This window comes from Lytechinus pictus, chromosome 10, assembly GCF_037042905.1.
Source record: "Lytechinus pictus isolate F3 Inbred chromosome 10, Lp3.0, whole genome shotgun sequence".
NCBI classification, from domain to species: domain Eukaryota; kingdom Metazoa; phylum Echinodermata; class Echinoidea; order Temnopleuroida; family Toxopneustidae; genus Lytechinus; species Lytechinus pictus.
The window spans coordinates 27658075-27677349 of NC_087254.1; the positions used below are offsets into that span (position 1 = coordinate 27658075).

A 19275-nucleotide genomic window follows, 5' to 3' on the forward strand; every position below is an offset into this window, starting at 1 on the left:
ATTGATAATGACCTTCTCTTTGTAGTGAAATCCCTTTTTTGGCTTTTCATATCTCTCGGGACCAATATTTCCATTTTGTAGCGATCAGGGGAGCGTTTCATGTAAGGAGTTGTCGGACGTTTTATCCGACAGTTACCATAGTAACAATGCTTCTTAGCCAATCAACATCAAGAAAAGTTGTCAAGTCTGACAACTTGTCGGACGAAAATGATGATGAAACGCTACCCTGGTCTCCTTTTTTTTTTCTTTTCAAATTTACATCAGGCCCCTCTCAAAAATCGTTCCCATGGCCCTGGATTATTGGTGTCGATCCCGGAAAGACGGAATGATATATCCCCCTAATATTTCAGGTAGGGTGGTGGCATTTGCTATCACCCCCCCCCCCCCATAATTTACGGAAGAACATGACACTATCTTTTAAAATTTACCCCTCCCTGCAAGCAAGCGCATGGGATGTGTCCCGTTTATTTTACCACCCATTTGAATGACAATTCATCTTTGTTTAATAGTATTCCTTATCCAGGTGTATGGTGTAAAATAAGTTGAGTACACGCACAAAAATGTGAACTGAAATCAAGGTGTAACAGTTAAATTGTTGTTTTTACGTATTTCCAGAAGAATAAATAAACGCATGCTCTGGCACAGCGAAGACCAACGCGAAATCATGGTAAGTTATATGCCTCAAATTGGGTGAATTTGAGAGGTGTATTGACAAGTAATGTATAAGCAAGGAGGTTTCAAATGAGATGGAGTAACAGCAAATAAAATCTCTTTGAATAAGGTTAAAAGCCGCCAGCAGAAAGTATGTCAGGCATGCACTTTGCTCAACATCTCTTGCAATTGTGTAGACAAATGATTCCCGCATGACTCCGCAGCTATAGGTCATACATAAAGGGAAATATGCTTTTGTGATGATAATTACTTTTTCGCCGCATCTTGGTCTGGTTATATGTGTAGTACATAATTCGGAGGCATGCGAAAATAAACTATGCAATATGTCCTGAAATATGACTCAAATTTGCTCGACTGGGCATGTGCGGGAACTCATCTGGCATATACAGTAATGAACAACAATATTCTACAGACCACATTTGAAATTTTCGCAAACGATCGGAAAAGTGTTAAAATATGGTTTCAGTAAAGATCAAATTCTTTCTTTTTTCACTAATTACAGGTTAATTGATATAATCTGGGCAAATATCTCGTCGTAATAGTGCTTGGTTATTGATGTTTTGTCATGCATTCAAATTTCAGTTTGTTTATTAATATGAAAGATGGAAAATTGATACAAATGGATATTCGTAAAATTTCACCCCTCTGCTTTCTTCACTGAAACTGGTGGCTTCGAAGGCGGACATCAAAAGGTCCTTATTGCCGTTCTTTCTTTTGTGCTTCATTAGAAATGAACAGCTGCTTGAATAAATTTGTTGCCTGTTGGAACTCCAGTCATAGAATCTTCTTGGTAGAAGTAACTTCAGTACTCCTTGAATACAAAGGACGCTATAAAAGTGCGTGTGATTTCTACATCATTTTGAGAAATACCTGCCAAAAGCGTGAAACTCTTGCAACGTACTTGAAAATTGCAAGGTGAATAGAACAACCTATAGAAGACCTGTCGGCTGGAGTTATCGTTAGATCCCCGAATTATTGTTAAGGACCACAATACGCAAGAGATTCTTTGATAAAATACAATATATTAGAAAATAAGATAAAATACCACTGGCCAGTGTGCGGTTATGAATGAGGACCGGAAGTAAATGATTCTTTTAATGAAAACCTTAAAGTGAAAATGTGAGGATAAGTTCTAAATACAATTATGCATAGTCGGAACATTATTATAATTTCTTATTTTTATTCTTGATCTACATTTCCTATAGATTTCCATTTGATGAAAGCTCACCTCCTGATTAGTCGAAAGTGACTTTGAAGATTGTTCAAGGGCATGTGCGGATCCAGGGGCGAAGCGAGCACCCCCCCCCCCCCTATTTCCAGCCCACAAAAAAAAAAAAATAAGGATAATGAAGAAAATGGGGAAGGAGAGGATAGAGAAAAATTATGAATAGAGGATAGGAGGAAGAATTGGAGAAAAAAAATCTTTCAGGCCACGCTGTCATTTTCGCCTTTTCAATAACCTTTTCAAAAATATCACGAGAATGAATGAGGAAAGCTAAAATCCTTACTGCAGTCAATGGCTCTCGTTCCACCCCTTTCCCAATTGTAATTCGGAACAGAGAAAAGATTGAACTCCTTCTGATTGTGATAAACTGCCTAAGTATGACGACATACATGTCCCTGGAATAGCAATCAAAACATTGACTGTTCAATTGAAAATGTTTGGTTTCCCCTCAAGATTTTGATGCTGGTGTTGCGGTAGTTAGTTTTTTTTTTTGGGGGGGGGGGGCGCGATATGTCTGCATGGATGTAATAGCTACGCTCAGTAACAATATCATGTTTTCGTTTTTTATAATCATACACTCTAAAAAAAGATTATTTAAATAATTTCACAGAAAAGATGAATATATGAATACTTGAATAAATTTATTTGAATATGCGTCGAACCCATATACGTCATCGAATTCGCCAGATCAGTTAATAAAATCTAGCAAATTTTCTGGTTGATTTTGACAATTATGTTTTCTCAGTCATCAGCTTTAACTTTGCCCCTTTTAAAGTTTTTGTTCATTTTGTTCTTCCTTTGTAACTTTTTTTTCAGCCCACCCCCTCCCGCTGTTCACACCTAGATACGTACGGCGCCACTGACTCGTTAGTCTTTAATCGGAGGTCCATATGAACAATCCTTTTCAAAGTTGTGTAACTCTTGTACCTCGGTCACATTTGATCTACGGCGACCGTTCGGCGAGTCGAAAACAGCCGTTATATTCATTTTTTTCTTTAAACCACCTATTATATAGCTGGTGCAAAAAAATATTAAAACGGCTGTTTTCGACTTGCCGTACGCCCGTCGTATATATAGAGCAAATGTGACCGAGGTATTAGCGACATTTCATAGGTTTCGTTCGGGTTATGCAATAGGAGTAGGTGCGCCCTGGAGAGTTCCGTAAACTGCATTTACATGCATGATTGAGTGATATAATCAAAGGGGAAGTTCACACCATCTTTGTTGTAAGTTGTAAGTTTGTTTTAGAAAATATCAAAAATAATAATAAAACAATATTGCTGAAGATTTGAGGAAAATTCATGAAGATTACAAAAAAACTTTTAGAATTTCATTTTGTTGTGACGTCATACACGAGCAGCTTCCTCATATATCGTTTAAAAAAATCATGAAATGTAATTTCCTATAAAGAAAAATCATAATGAACCTTCAATACATCCACAAATTATTTTACACCCGCTCTGAAAGAAAACAATTATAGTCATCTTGAACAATAAAAAATGACATTCATGCATTTTATATTACATAACATAGGCATGTATATGAATAATGGGAAGCGTGAAAGAGACACATTATGAAGAGTTGGGAGTGCTGGTCGGGCAAAAGCAAATAGTACATTTTCGAAATGAACTAAAAATAAACGTTCAGGGTACAGACATACCATAAATGGAATTGGTTCACAGGATTTTGTTATAATAAGCAGAGAAAAGAAAGCAAGACGATTTTTATTACTCAATGGAAGGGCTTATTGGTCTATAAAAACCATATGATTAAGGGATAATATTAATAAGATGATTGCGGATTTTCCGTCGCTGGAGAATCATTGCAAATATCTCATCTTTTTATTTCTTCCTTTTTTCTTTCTTTCTTTCTTTCTTGCTTTCAGGGTACGCGGCTCCGAAATTATGCAACATTTTGTAAATGCATGTCAGACCAAAAATTGCTCAAAAACGTGATTCCGTGTGCAAAATCAATGCAAATTGTGTTTTTCAACAAAAAATCATAAATGTATGATTATTTTTACTTTTGTTCGATTAAATTGATTTATTTTGTGCTATTTAAAATCGCAAAAGGGTCCCCGACAAAGTTCATGAGGGAAAAACAATAAAAAAACAAAGGTTTGAATAAAAAGAAATACATAAGAATTAAAAAAATAATACTTAAGAATTTATTATAATTTGGCATGTTTGGGGGAGATATTTGTTAGAAATAAATTACGAAATCACCCAACCCTCACCTCATCAAGAGAAATAATAAACAAATATATCTTTGAATAAGTTTTTATAATATTCTTTAATCACTTGAATAATTATGTTTACTATGTATTATTGTTATTGATATGTTAGTTACAATCTGAAAAGTTCTGAGTTTGTTTTAATGTTCTCCTTCTTAATATTCCTTTTCTCATTATTCTTGCATTTCTTAATTGTTTAATTTCTTTCTGACTCCCATCCCCTCTATTTCCGCTCCATCCCTGGAGTCGACTATTACTCAAATAAACAATTATTTGGGGGGAGAATGTTCCTATAGTCTTGTAGTTTACATCCGGCTCTATACGCGCGCAAATTTTCGCGGCGATCGCGCAATCTGCGCACGAGATCTGGGGGAGGGGGGATCAAATTTACCACCACCCCCCCCCCCGTATATCATGGGGCCCGTAACACTAAGGTAACACAAAGCTTAGCAGTGATCGTAGAACATTTTTAACGATTGATTGCATTGACTACAATGTACAATCAATCGCGAAAATCAAGCGTACGATTAATCGCTAACTTTTTTGTTACGGGACCCTGGTCTGAGTTAAGAGTAACAAACAGTTAAGAGTTAAACCATCACGGTAACGTCAACTTTTAATGGACTTATACCATCATGATCATAAAATGGATTAAAACGTATTGGCTTTTTTACAATTACGTGTTAAAATTCCTTAGCTTTTTAAAAGAATTCGTATTTAATAAGATATCTTGAAAGTTTGCTTTCACTCTTAAAATTCCTTGTTTTTCACCAGCTTTGACCCCCATCGAGTCTCCAGGAGGTACATATTGTGCGTCCGTTCTTTCTTAGTGACTGAATGCTATAAAGTCTCGTTTGTCAAAATTGACGTTTAAAAAATTCAAATTAAAAAATGAAGAGTCGAGCGCTTTAATGTAACATTTTGAAGGGAGATCACTAATACATCCCATATCACTGTATCACTACTATTTTCTTTACAATCTAAAAGCCATAAACCAAAAGAAAAAAAAAACATGTGAAAATGTTATTCTAAAAAAAAATCTTTTTGTTTCTTTAAAATCTCCCCTACCTCTCTCTCTCTCTCTACTCTGTAATTCTCTCTTCTGTCCGGTATTCAATCCACTTAGTCAACTCCTGTCCTTTCTTTTCTCATCTCACATATCCCGTCTTCTTGCATCTTCTCCCAATCATATTCTTGCAGGATAAATATTCATTACTGGCGTACAGGGGACAGTGTACAGTGTCAAAAACTTTATATAAGAAAATAAACAAATAATCCAGGTATTGCCCATAAAGCATAGGGCCATTCTTGTGCTCAAATCACTATCTACATTTCCCCCTATTCTGACCAAATGTATAATGATAATACAAAAAGAACTGTCACATTTATCTTCAGATTTTAATATTAACATGTTTTACAAGATCTACAATGATCTTGGTACTTGTCAACATTGAATGCATCACTCATATATTGACATAACATATACTTACATAAGAACATGTAATTCATCAACAGAGTAAAAGAGCAAGTCACTATATAATTCTAGCATTACCTTTTACTTTCTCTAGAAGACGAAAAGCAGTGATCTTTCAGTTTAAGGATGGATTCTGAATCCAATCGATGTGAGGGGCTATAGCCTTTCTGTGATTGAACTGATCTCTTAATCATTGAAACGTGCTTAGTGAAGCTGTCTTAGTAAAAATATTGTTCATTTTGTCTGAGTGGAATTTGTACAGTGCCCTTGTAAAGTTTGATCAATTTCTTTTAGAACACAGTTTATGTTTTTGTTTTTGTTTTTTTGCTTTATAACTCATATCATTGCTCATATTATTACTGAATCAAATTCAGCTATACACTAAATGTGATTTATTTGTGGGATTAACTTGGCTGGTAATATTGTGGTCATTTGCAAAGCCAAGAGTCACGTAATAGCCAGTTTTCGGAGACAGTCCCTTAGTGTTTCAAAGGATCAAGTATTCAAATTCATATTGTACCAAAGCCCATTTAAGATTCTCAAGCTTGAACAGAGATAATTAATAGTGCACTAAACCTGTTACTTAAAATAAAATATTAAACTTGCTAACAGAGGGCATGGTATGCTTGATGCCTCAATATGGCCTATTCAACTCAGGAGTTATGTAATGATGCAACACAGCATGAAATGAACAACAACTTTCCTGTCCATGGTTGCCTTGTAGAGAAATGTGTGCAGGTGAATGTAATGACCAACAGTACGGTGAACTGTTTCCTTACATGATCTTCATGCACCAAAATAATACACAATAGGTGCTGTTTTAAACCTAGGCAGGTATTGATTATATTCTATGGACATTTCTGCAAAAATTTCCTGATTAATTTTTTTATAGACAATCAAATTTGATTCATATACCTATGTGAAGTGGTCACATTTATATACTGCCATTCTTTTGACAGGCATCATTGCGCTGGCATACAGCATGAATTGGTAACTTGCATGAGCTGCAAAATGAGGCATCAAGCAGATGCAAGAAGTTTGGAAATGGTAGGGGTAAAAATTCCATTTAGTATGGCAGGCCCATCATGTCACTCATGTGAAAAGTTGCCACGATTATCTCTTGCAGGATATACCAAAATATGCTTTACTTTATCAACATGTTATATAAAAATGCACATTTTATGTACATGCATAATGTATTAATTGCTTAAGAGCATGATACATGTATGTAATTCCATCATTAGGGAGGTACAATGTATTCCATTAGCAGTTTGTTCTGTGACTGGAATATGGCATGCCAAAAATGAGCTTCCTGGTGGCATTTCATTAACATTGTCTAAAGATGAATCTTGCAAAGTAGAGAAGAAGCCTTGTTGTTCAGCAATTTTTACAGCAAAAACTGATGCACAGGCACAAGCAACTTAAGTCTCAAATTTAGGGACATACAATATGCAATTGTTGTAAAGCAACAGGAAACTTTGCGAAAAGCTTTATAAACCATGAACTGTGGTCTAGTGGTTCTGACTCTCACCTTTCAAACAGAGGGTTGTGGGTTCGAATCCTAGCCGTGGCGTGTTTTCCTTCAGCAAGAAATTTATCCACACTGTGCTGCACTCAACCCAGGTGAGGTAAATGGGTACCGGCAGGAAGTAATTCCTCAAAAAACTGTGCGCACCTGAATCGGTATCCTAGCTTAGCCGGGTAATAATAATAGCAGGGCCCCCTGGGTGAACAGTTTTCAGAACTGAAGTGGCTACCCTGGGTAAATATACCGTTATTATAATTATTATTAAATACTGAAAAGGAACCAGTGACATAAAGGGCTTCCAAAGTCAAGTGCAATTAGAGTAAACCTTGGACTACATGAAACAGCTCCCCCTCATCACTACCCTCTCAGTAATCACTCAGCACCCCCCCCCCCTCCTCTCACAAACCATGGGGAATGATCTTAATTGCCTTTATTGTAACTGGACCTGAAATCAATACAAATTTCCTGGAGTAAGTTCATAAAATTTTACAATAGGATGCAGAAATATAAAATATACAACAAAAATGTCAAATTTTCCAAAAGTATTATAGTGTACAGATCAATATGCCTTACATGTACCTCTCCCTTGGGATGTGCTAACAGGAAGTTGTTCAACACACAGCAGCTTCAAGAGAAGCATGACCATTATGCATTAAACCTCTTCAGAATATTTTCTTTGACCTTGATTCAAACTATAAATGGTGGGTCAACTTAGAGTACATAACTGTTATTGTGAAAAATATCACAATACTACTTTAAATTGACCAATGAGTGCTTATTTTTATTTTCAAGTAGCCATTTACAGAAGGGCTCCATGACAACTAGTAAATGGCAAAAACAAACTTACCCCAAAAGGTTCATCTGCTGATTGGGCTTATAGCTTTAATATAGCAGGTTAAATGTTTCTTCACTATTTTGTATCTGTTATAACACCCCATGTGCAAGTGACTACAAAATGGGGGAAAAAATGTGCTATTTCGTACACTGTGCCATAAGTTTTGGATCGAATGATTCACAATATGAGAGATTCACTCGATACATTTTTGTTATGACACCAATTTTAATATAAAATTTTAATAAATATAAATGTCTGAGTTAAATCTATAACAACGTAGATGATCAGATCTTAGATTACATTAACAAAAACATAAAGAAAATAATGTGTAATAAATCAGGAGTTGATGTGAAGAATAGACTGATCTCTATTGACATGGAGATACAGTACATCACATGAAATCGTGATAAATATGGCTACATTTATCATCAATGCCATTTAGCATCAATACAGGCTATTCCAGTTTTCCTCACTCCTCCCTTGAGACATCAGTGAATAATAGTTGAATGGTATTTACAAGAAGGGCAGTGCGAGTTACCATCATCGCGTTGACTGGGCTATTCCACTTCCTACAGCGACTCCCTCCGATGCACTAGAATTGTCCTGTAGCTGCATAGAAATAGGGGGAAATGACAAATAACCATTACAGTGATAATGATGACTATGAAATAAATTGATGTCACAAATGAAAACAAACATCAAAGATACAATTGAATTCCAAGTGGTCACCAACTTACAAGTACAACTACCAGGGGATTTGATGCAAATCCCATCAAAACAAAATACTTTTCTTTGAATTTTCTAAATAATGTAATATACATCTTATCTAAATATTAGTTTTTGAAAACAGACTTATTGCTAAGATTACTGATGATATTCAGTACAATTTTTTAAATCAAACTTCATTCAAGATGTTCATCTGACACAAACAATAGAAATGGGAAAAAAGGTATATTTTACAGGAAAATAGGATCCTATAGATAAGACTATTCTTAAACCATAAATGGAAAAAAAAAATGGAGAACACTGTTTGGGTAGGGGTTCACATTTAAACAAAATACAAATATTTACTTGAATTACAAGCAAATGAAATTTTAAATGAAGGAAATCAAATGTACACTAGGCATGAAAAATATATATCAAATGAAAGGACCAATTTGACCATACGTTACATTAAAATGTTTACTAGTTTTGCTTTAGAAAGTAAAGTGTACATATGTAAAAGGCAACAAATATTTACTTTAAGATACTTAAAAATAAACCATAAATGAAATGAAAATAGCAAAGAGAACTCTCCTAATTTCATAAAGTCAATCAATTTTTATGCTTGATATAAATTTCTCAAACCAAAAGGGCTTAACTAAAAAATTCAAGCTCATAATTACACAAGCATGCATTTTGCTTTGAATTCAAATGGTTGTTAGCAAAATAAATATTAACCTGTAGTGTGAATAGCAAATAAAAATTGAATTTTACTGCACTAGGGGGGGGGGTGGAGGGTTACCAAAATATTAATACAGAGAGTGGGGTATTCTCTTCTAAAATCTGATTATCAGCATCTTTAAACCATGATTAAAAAAACCCCACACTTTTGGAGCTAATGAATATTGTACATGTTGGTCAGTGGGCAGTAATATTTTGTCTTAAAGAAAGTATGTAGAAAATGTATATCTTTATTGTCAATCTGAAGATTTTCTCTTTTTTTTGGGGGGGGGGTCCAAAACCCATCTTTCCCCTCTATTCTTACTTTTTTTCTTACTCCGTTTCATAAACTTCTTAAGCCAAGGCAAATTGCAAGCAACAAAAACTTCCAAATAAACTAGAAAACAAACTTCAGGATGGCCCCATTTGCAGAGAAAGGGGGAAGGGGTGATGTGATGTTATGGAATTACCCCAATAGTTAATTATTTTATTCAGATTTTGGTAGAGCTTTAGTGTTTTTCCTCCCTCTATTCAATTCATCCAATTTCACCATTGGAGTATCCCATTTTAAAATGAAAGCCTCATAAAACACTTTACTGATCACATGGAAAACAGGGAAAACAAAATACGGAGAGCAGCCAATATAAAGCCCTCACCTCCGTTAACACTCACATTAGAGAACTAGTACAGTTTTAGCGTCCATATTGAAAGAAAACGACACAAGATTCATATTAGTTGTCGTGGTAGCAAGCCAATACATGAATTCCATGCTTTATTGGTTAGATTGTGACTAAATCAATTAAATTCAATACCCACAAGATATGTTCACTGCTATTGATCATATCTTTACATTTGAATTCAAGTCCAACACATGCCATGTCTCTCTCTCTTTCTCTTTCTCTTTCTCTGTCTTGCTCTGTCATTCTATTTCTCTTATCCTTCATATAATTCGAAGAAAAATCTTAGGATGTTTTTCGTTTGAGCATGCTTTACATTTACATAATGGAAGGACATTTTTTTTTTGGACAAATTCTTTTGAAACTAGGAAATATGAAATGATAACTTGTCATCAATTGAAGCATAGTGCAAATTTTACACTGTGAAATAGTGGATTTTAAAAACCTATTCATGACAAAAGGGGAGGGGGTACACGGGAAATTGAAAATGGAAATGTGATCCGAATTTCAATATTTTTTCACACAGCACAGGAACCATGAGTTTTAATCACAAGGAAAAGTTGCTTAAAACTTGCACTACCGGAGACTGACCCTGATTCAAAGAGCTGGATAGATACGTATGCAAAATATGCAAATAAGGGTGTGTTCAATGTCGGTTTCTAACTTTAAACAGCAACATGGATCATGATTGAAAACATGATTACAACACAAGGATATGAGAAACAAAGCAAGGCTCTATTCAATGACCTCTATTCCCGGTCGTAAAAGTAAACGTCTTTCCAATCATGATTGGGAGGAAAATTTAGACGTCAAAAAGATGGGTTAGTAAATGCGATCAGTTCCAATTTTATGACCTAGAGCATTGCAAATGCGACATTGAACACAATTGAGTTTTGAAATGTCTTAAAATTTGCTCTCGCAGTTGAAGCCTACACAAACAGGTGCCAGAACTGACCTTTCTTGTAATGTTTCAAACTGCACACACTTATACTGTGCTGATGGAAGCAGGAAATTTAAAGACGATCAACATCTAAACCCCTTTATATTTTCGACACTGAACAGTGCACCACTGATCGTGTTTGTGTTCGGTGTTTTGTAATTGAGTTTCAATCATGATTCATGTTGCTGTTTAAATTTGAAAATCAACATTGAACACACCATAGGACTATGATAATGTGTTAAGCATTGTTAGATACACAGCAAGAAAGTCAAACTGTGAGAGGATTCACACACAGTGCTCAGCAAATCATTGGAATCGCGATTATTCTGAGAAAAAAAAAACCTCACAAGAACCATTATTTGAATCGCGATCAGGGTCACAACAATTCTTTATCTTTTCACATACACACACACACCCACATACACGAAAAGAAATGATTTTCCAATTTCATCTTTTCTTATGTGTGTGAATGTCACTACGAGTTCCGGCTCTAGCAGCAACAGTTATCAACACACGTAAACGGAATGCTACTTTTTTACAGCAACATTTGCATTAAGCCATTCATCTATGTGTCAAGATAATCCTCACATTCTCAGATTATTAAACAGAAATATACTGGTAGGGCTTTCCTTGAATGTAATAATCTGCCTATTCAAGAACTGAGCGAGTGATTACAGATTAATCACCATCACTTACCTTAACTTGAATGTTATTCTTCAGCATGGCTGATCTTAGAATTAACGCCTGAAATGAGGTTAACAAGGAAAAGTGATTGAGAAGTTAGATAATTGCTCAATTCCCTGATAAATCTACTTTTGCATAACATTTAACCATAAAAAGACTGGGCTATTTCGACGCCTAAGAAGGGGGGGTGCTGATTCAGCCCCTTCGGCCGTCAATCATGCAATTGCGACAAAAATTGGCATGCGCATTACCCATGGCATAATCTACAAAACAATTAGATCAAATTCTGCGAAAAAAACTCATTGCTAGATAATTATGCTAATTTATGTGTAAAATCAGAAGTTAGCTCTAATTTACCTAAGTAATGCCCCTAAAATGCTCTTTTGGGGTTCACAGACTCTTTATAGGAATCTGATCAAATGTCCTTAAAAAAGTTCAACATCATATTCATGTTCTTATGTATTTTATTGTTTTCTAATTTCTTATGTATTTCTTTGTTTTTTTTTACTTTTGGTTTTTCAATGGAAATTGCCTGAGACATTATAAACAAGATGAAATTAATTGATTTTGATCAGTAAAAGGAAAAATAATGCTACATTTATGAATTTTGGCAAAAAACACTGTTTGCATTGGATTTGTACACAAATATATGCTTTTGAGCAATTTGGGGTCTGCATGCACTTACAAAATGTTGAGTAATTTTAGAACTACATGTACGTACCAGGGGGTCGCAATTTGGTATCAAAAGTTGTGCGAGACTTTAAAAAAACAGTCAGCAAGCGACGTGGTAAAAAAAATTGCGCAGTGGATTTATTGCTTAAAAAGTCAAGGGAACCCCCCCCCCCATCTTATTAGTGTTAAGTTTTTTTTTTTAATCATGCATTGTATTCCCAATTGATGGAATATTACTTTCAAACTTATACTTTTTCAATGCCTAAAAAAACACATATATGTTTTCTCAATAATATCCCCTTCATGCACATATTTTTTGTAAGCACTTGGAGAGCAGAATTTACTTATTTTTCATATTATTGCAAAGCGCTTTGAGCATGTTAATGGAAAAGCGCTAAATAAATATTTAATGTATGCATGCATGTATTCAACAGCCATGCAAAATTATCCATCAAACTAGGTCCTATAGCATAAAGATATACAGTATTTAATAATTGGACCGATTTTTATGATTGATTGCATTGACGATTAAAGTGTATGATCAGTTGAAAAAATCAGCCTTAAACTCAATTGCTAAGCTGTAATTTACAGCCACTGATTTCTACTACATTTGATTACGACTCTTTAAAAAGAGTTTGCAAAAACTTATTAGCGAACACAAATTCCCTGTTTGCAATTAGAAGATCAAATAAGGTATACAAGCGTAAATCCAAACAGCATTTGGTAAGAACTCATTTATTAAGAGAATAGTTGCTATTGCTCTCATCTTAACATCACATTATGCTATAATATACATTTTCCATAGACCCTGGTAGCATATATATACATATATGTATGCAGGCTCAGTTTCCAATCATGGGTTATAAGGAAAAGAGGAATGTACATGTATACATTAAATTTGACTTTAAAGGAGAATGAAACCTTTGGAACAAGATAGTTTGTGAAAACAGACAAATCAAAGAAACAGATCAACGAAATTTTGAGAAAAATCAGACAAATAATGAGAAAGTTATGAGCATTTGAATATTGCAATCACTAATGCTATGGAGATCCTCACATTGGCAATGCGACAAAGATGTGTGATGTCACTTGTGAACAACTCTCCCCATTACTTTAGTATGTATTTCACTTAAACTGCCTCTTTTCATCACATCTATCAGTAGATCATGTATTATTTCTATAGGAGGGCATGCAATACAGATTTTCAAAGAATACATCATGGACAAAGAGTTTGTATCACCATAAGAAAAAACAAAAAGATACATTTTGGGGGTATTTTATAGTCCATCAAAGGGAAAGTTGTTCACATGTGACATCACACATCCTTGTCGCATTGCCAATAGGAGGATCTCCATGGCATTAGTGATTGCAATATTCAAATGCTCATAACTTTCTCATTATTTTTCTGATTTTTCTCAAACTGTCTTTGTTCTTATTCTTTGATTTTTCTGTTTTGACACAAGCCTACTTGTTCCAAAGGTTTCATTCCCCTTTAATAATTGCATATTTGTGACCAGCCAGCCCCCCAACCACCCGGGAAGGTTCTCTGTAAAGCCAATATAGGAAATTGGTCTTCAAAAAGCCAAAATTAAAAAAAATAGCTTATGTGAAGGAGTACATGCATTTCTTCTTCTTTATACTGTAAAAATTGCAAGTTGTAAAGTTGGTTAGAAAGAAGACACAAGACTTTCTTTGACACAAGTTTTAGTGGACTACTTGGAGTTTTCATCGATATACTGCACAGTGTGCACATCTCATGAACCCAAACTTCAAACATTGATTTCTCCTTATTTTCTGAACCTCTTTCTTTTTCTGCATTTAATCAACTATTTGAGTGGGTTATATTGTTGATCGATTTTGGCAAATTATATATCATTTCAAATCTAAGGATGTGCTTTTTCAAACGATATAAAAATCTCAACATTCCTTTTGAGCGACTTTTTAATGGTTTTGGGGTAGCTGGTCACATAGACTAAAGGAATTTATAGACATTAAACCTCTCACCTTTGTTCTCCTCTGGAAAGCTTTACCCATTAGAAGTGACTTCTGAAAGGTGGAGCTCCTCTGGTCAATCTCTCGGGCATACAATATCTAGAAAGAAAAAATTGTCGATTGACATAAATTATAGATTAAATGTGTATCATTTACCATGTACAGTCAAGGGACGATATTTGATGTAAGAATAAATTAGTATCATTATCAATGCCTGTTAACAAGGTGGGTGGAACATTTCCATGAGGGCTTAATGTGAAGGTCTAGTCCAACATGGTCTTATCCTAGATCACCTACTGTATAACCAATTTGTCTACTAATCATGGGTGTCTGCACAGAGGATTATCCTTTATTCATGGGGGGCATCTACATTGTTGAGGCCCCCCCCCAAAAAAAAAAAAATACAAAAGATAATCCTCTGCTCTGACACCCATGCTACTAAACAAAGTATAATTGTCATTTATACCTTGGTCACATTTGCTCTATGGCGGCCGTACGGCGAGTCAAAAACAGCCGTCTTATTAATTTTAATTCAAACCACCTATATGTAGTTGGTACAAAAAATGTTAAAACTGCTGTTTTCAACTCGCCGTACGGCCGCCGTAGAGCAAATGTGACCAAGGTATTACTGAAGCCTTTTCACCATTTGGTCTGTTGTGCCTTGGTCTAACAACACTATAAGTCTATGTGATTACCACATGTATGAACCAGATTTTCATTTGACCATTCTACTAAATGACAGTTAGACCAAGTGATTATCAGACCGATAAAAACCAAATTGTAATTATTAAGACCAAACTGAAAGTAGACTTAGGGTGTGTTCAATGTCGATTTTCAAATTCAAACAGCAACATGAATCATGATTGAAAAATCAATTCCAAAAACAATCGAACACAAACTCGATCAGCGGTGCACTGTAGTCCAGGATAGAAGGGATCGAACCTTGTTTTTTTATATATACAATGTTTTTTTATGGTTTCTTGTCAATTAGAGGGTGCTGATTCCGAATCTGAATGATGCCACTCGTGTAACCTTGAGCATTTTCTGCAAATTGGCAAAATCCAATATGGCCGCCAAAATATTCAAATTACCCATGAAAATCATAAAATTGTCCACACATTGGCTTTAAAGTACATGCAATTCTGCTGTCGGAGTGAAATAATATCTGAAAAAATGATTTTTGTCAAAATATTTATTTTCTTGATATCAAAATGGCCGCCATCATAGACCCCTGTACAATATGAATGGGGAAAATTAATTTTTACAAAATTGAGCACTGAAATGCAAGTAATTATGATCTATGAGTGAAGCAATGTCTGTTAACATGATTGCTAACGATATATATCATTTGTTATGTCAGTTATGTGATAAATCCTGTATTTTGATATTCAAAATGGCCTTCAAAAGCCCTAACACTATTATGTACAATGTGAATGGTGACACAAAAAAATAACAAGAGTGAGCACTAAAATGCATTTTGTTGAGATAAACGAGTGGAATACTGACTAAAAACATTATTGTTAACGAAATTTATTATTTAACATGCCATGTATGTGATAAACCCTGTATTTTGATATTTAATATGACCGCCAAAGGCCCTAAAATTATGATCTACGATGTGAGAGAGGACAACAACAATCACAAGGTGAGCACTAAAACGTTTTTTTTTTTGTGGAATACTGTCTTCAAATATAATTTGCAACGAAATATATTATTCGGGTTTCATATTTGTGTTAAATATTGTATTTTGACTTTCAAAATGGCCGCCAAAAGACATTGACTGTATTATGTACAATCGATCTGGGAAACCAACTTTCACATGAGTCAGCACCATAACATGCATATAATTGTGATCTAAGAGTAAAATATTGTCTGAAAACATAATTCCTAACAAGATATATCATTCATTCTGCCAGGTAGGTGATAAATAATGTATTTTGAAAGTCAGGCCTATTATGTACTTTGTGAATGGGAACATATAATTTTAACAGAATTCGGCTTTGCTTGACTAAATGGTGTTGCATGTATGAGTGAAATATCGTCTGAAAATATGATTTTGTAACCAAATAGATCATTTCTTATGTTATTTAGGTGATAAATGCTATATTTAAATTTCAAAATGGCTGCAATATGTTTCTTTGTGGAAATTATCTTTCCCCATTCAAATTTTACATATTAAGATAAGGGACTATGGCGGCCATTTTTTCATTTTTAAAAGGCTGCATTCATCACCTTTATGACACAAGCTATGATATATTTCGTTAGAAATCATTGGGTTTAGACAATACTTAACACTTACATCAAAATTAAGCCATTTTCATAGTAAAAATTTTGTCAAAATTATCTGTCCCCAGTTACAATGTACATACTACTTTGGGCTATGGCAGCAATTTTGAATTTCAAAGTAAGGCCTTTATTACCTTCTCAACCATTATGTGATGTATTTAGTCAGAAATCATGTTCAAGACCAAATTTTACCTATACATCACATAGTTACGTGCGTTTTTGGTTCTCATTCTGGTGATTATTAGTTTCCCTATACGCATGTTACAGAATTTGTAGGGGCTTGTGCGGCCGTTTTGAAAGTCAAAATACAGTATTTATCACCTATGGGAGAGGAAATGTTATATTTCATTAAACAAGATGAATGCCTCTGGCCGTCTCACCTGCATCACGCGATTCAATATAGCAGCAGTGCTGATTTTGAAAACTACTATAACTCGCACAAGATGTTCAGTGATACTTGGTTACTCTTATTTCTACGTTTTATGAACTAGACCCATACACTTATAGAGATATGATGGTAATTCAACAAATACCCCCAACGTGGCCAAAGTTCATTGACCTTACATGACCTTTGACCTTGATCATGTGACCTGAAACTCGTACAGGATGTTCAGTGATACTTGATTACTCTTATGTCCAAGTTTCAAGAGAAAGATCCATCAACTTTCCAAGTTATGATGGTAATTCAACAGATACCCCCATTAAGCCAAAGTTCATTGACCTTTGACCTTGGTCATGTGACCTAAAATGCGCAAAGGATGTTCAGTGATACTTGATTACTCTTATGTCCAAGTTTTATGAACTAGACCAACACACTTTCAAAGTTATGGCGGTAATTCAACAAATACCCCAATTTGACCAAAGTTCATTGACCCTAAATGACCTTTGACCTTGATCATGTGACCTGAAACTTGCACAGGATGTTCAGTAATACTTGATTACTATTATGTCCAAGTTTCATGAATCAGATCCATAAACTTTTAAAGTTATGATGGTAAATCTACAGATACCCCCAATTCGGCCAAAGTTCATTGACCCTAAATGACCATTGACCTTGGTCATGTGACGTGAAACTCATGCAGGATGTTCAGTGATACTTGATTAACCTTATGTATAAGTTTCATGAACTAGGTCCATATATTTTCTAAGTTATGATGACATTTCAAAAACTTAACCTTAGGTTAAGATTTTGATGTTGATTCCCCCAACATGGTCTAAGTTCATTGACCCTAAATGACCATTGACCTTGGTCATGTGACGTGAAACTCATGCAGGATGTTCAGTAATACTTGATTAACCTTATGGCCAAGTTTCATGAACTAGGTCCATATACATATTAAGTTATGCTGTCATTTCAAAAACTTAACCTCAGGTTAAGATTTGGTGTTGACGCCGCCGCCGCCGCCGCCGTCGCCGCCGCCGCCGCCGTCGGAAAAGCGGCGCCTATAGTCTCACTCTGCTATGCAGGTGAGACAAAAATCAAGTTTTCAAACAATATTTTCCTTATACAACAGAATTATATGGATTTCATAGTCAGGCAAATCCTAATTCTTTCAAAAGTATTTGTCCCCATTTACATTGTAGATAATACTGTAAGGGCCCATAGGGGCCATTTTGAATTTTACAATACAGCATTTATCTCATGCATGAAAAATGAAATGATATGTTTCGCCAGAAATCATGTGTTTAGACAATATTTCACTCGTATAGATTACAATTACATTCATTTTATTGTTTTTACTCTTGTGAAAATTAGTTTCTTCATTCGCTTTGTTCATAATACAGATAGGGCCTATGGTAGCCATTTTGAATGTCAACATGCAGCATAATTACCGAAATTGCAAGGGAAATGATATGTTTCGTTAGAAATCCTTGTTGTCAGACAGTGTTACACCAATATTTCGCAGTTATTGGCATTTTAAAGTCAAACAAATTCAAAGGTTGTGAAAATTATTTGTCCCCTTTTATATATTGTACACAGTATAAGGGGTCTATGACAGCCATTTTGAATATCATAATACAGCATTTATCACATTAGATAGTATACAAATGACATAGTTTTGTTAATAGTCATGTTTTCAGACAGTAGTCCACTCGCAGGTCACAATCACATGCAATAATAGTGCTCTTGTTTGAAAAAATATTTTCCCCATTCATATTCTACATAATAAAGTATACAGGGGTTATGGCGGCCATTTTGAATATCAATAAATAAATATTTTGTCAAATATCGCTTTTCCAATTGGTATTTCACTTCTGCACAACAACTACATGTATTTTATAGCTAATGTGTTGGCAATTTTATGATTTTCATGGGTAATTTGCATATTTTGGCGGCCATATTGGATTTTGCCAATTTGCGGAAAATGCTCAAGGTTACAAGAGTGGCATCATTCAGATTCGGAACCAGCACCCTCGAATTGACAAGAAACCATAAAAAAACATTGTATATCTAAAAAACAAGGTTCGACCCCTTGTCTATGGGGCCTATCCTGGACTACTGTTCAGTGTCGAAAATATAAAGCCGATTATATGTTGATCGTCTTAAAATTTCCTGCTTTCGTTAGCGCAGCTTTAGTGCTCAGTTTGACCCATCACAAGAAAGGTCAGTTCTAGCATCTGTTTGTGTAGGCTT

At 34.9% G+C, this 19275-nt stretch overlaps 1 protein-coding gene and 1 long non-coding RNA gene across 2 annotated transcripts in view; both read right to left on the reverse strand.

Moving 5' to 3' along the window:
* Positions 1 to 1510, reverse strand: part of LOC129269396 (fibropellin-1) — a 32527-nt gene extending 31017 nt beyond the window's left edge. The window contains exon 1 of the mRNA XM_054906888.2: positions 1314 to 1510. The gene's annotated coding sequence lies outside the window, so the exon portion shown is untranslated. The remainder of the gene's footprint in view (positions 1 to 1313) is intronic.
* A 3999-nt stretch (positions 1511 to 5509) lies between these two features.
* On the reverse strand, positions 5510 to 14455 carry LOC129270053 (uncharacterized). Its single transcript, XR_008585516.2, has 3 exons — positions 14367 to 14455; positions 11703 to 11750; positions 5510 to 8576 (listed from the first exon to the last, which is right to left on the reverse strand). It is a non-coding gene; the product is annotated as an uncharacterized LOC129270053 (long non-coding RNA).
* Between the last annotated feature and the right edge of the window lie 4820 nt (positions 14456 to 19275).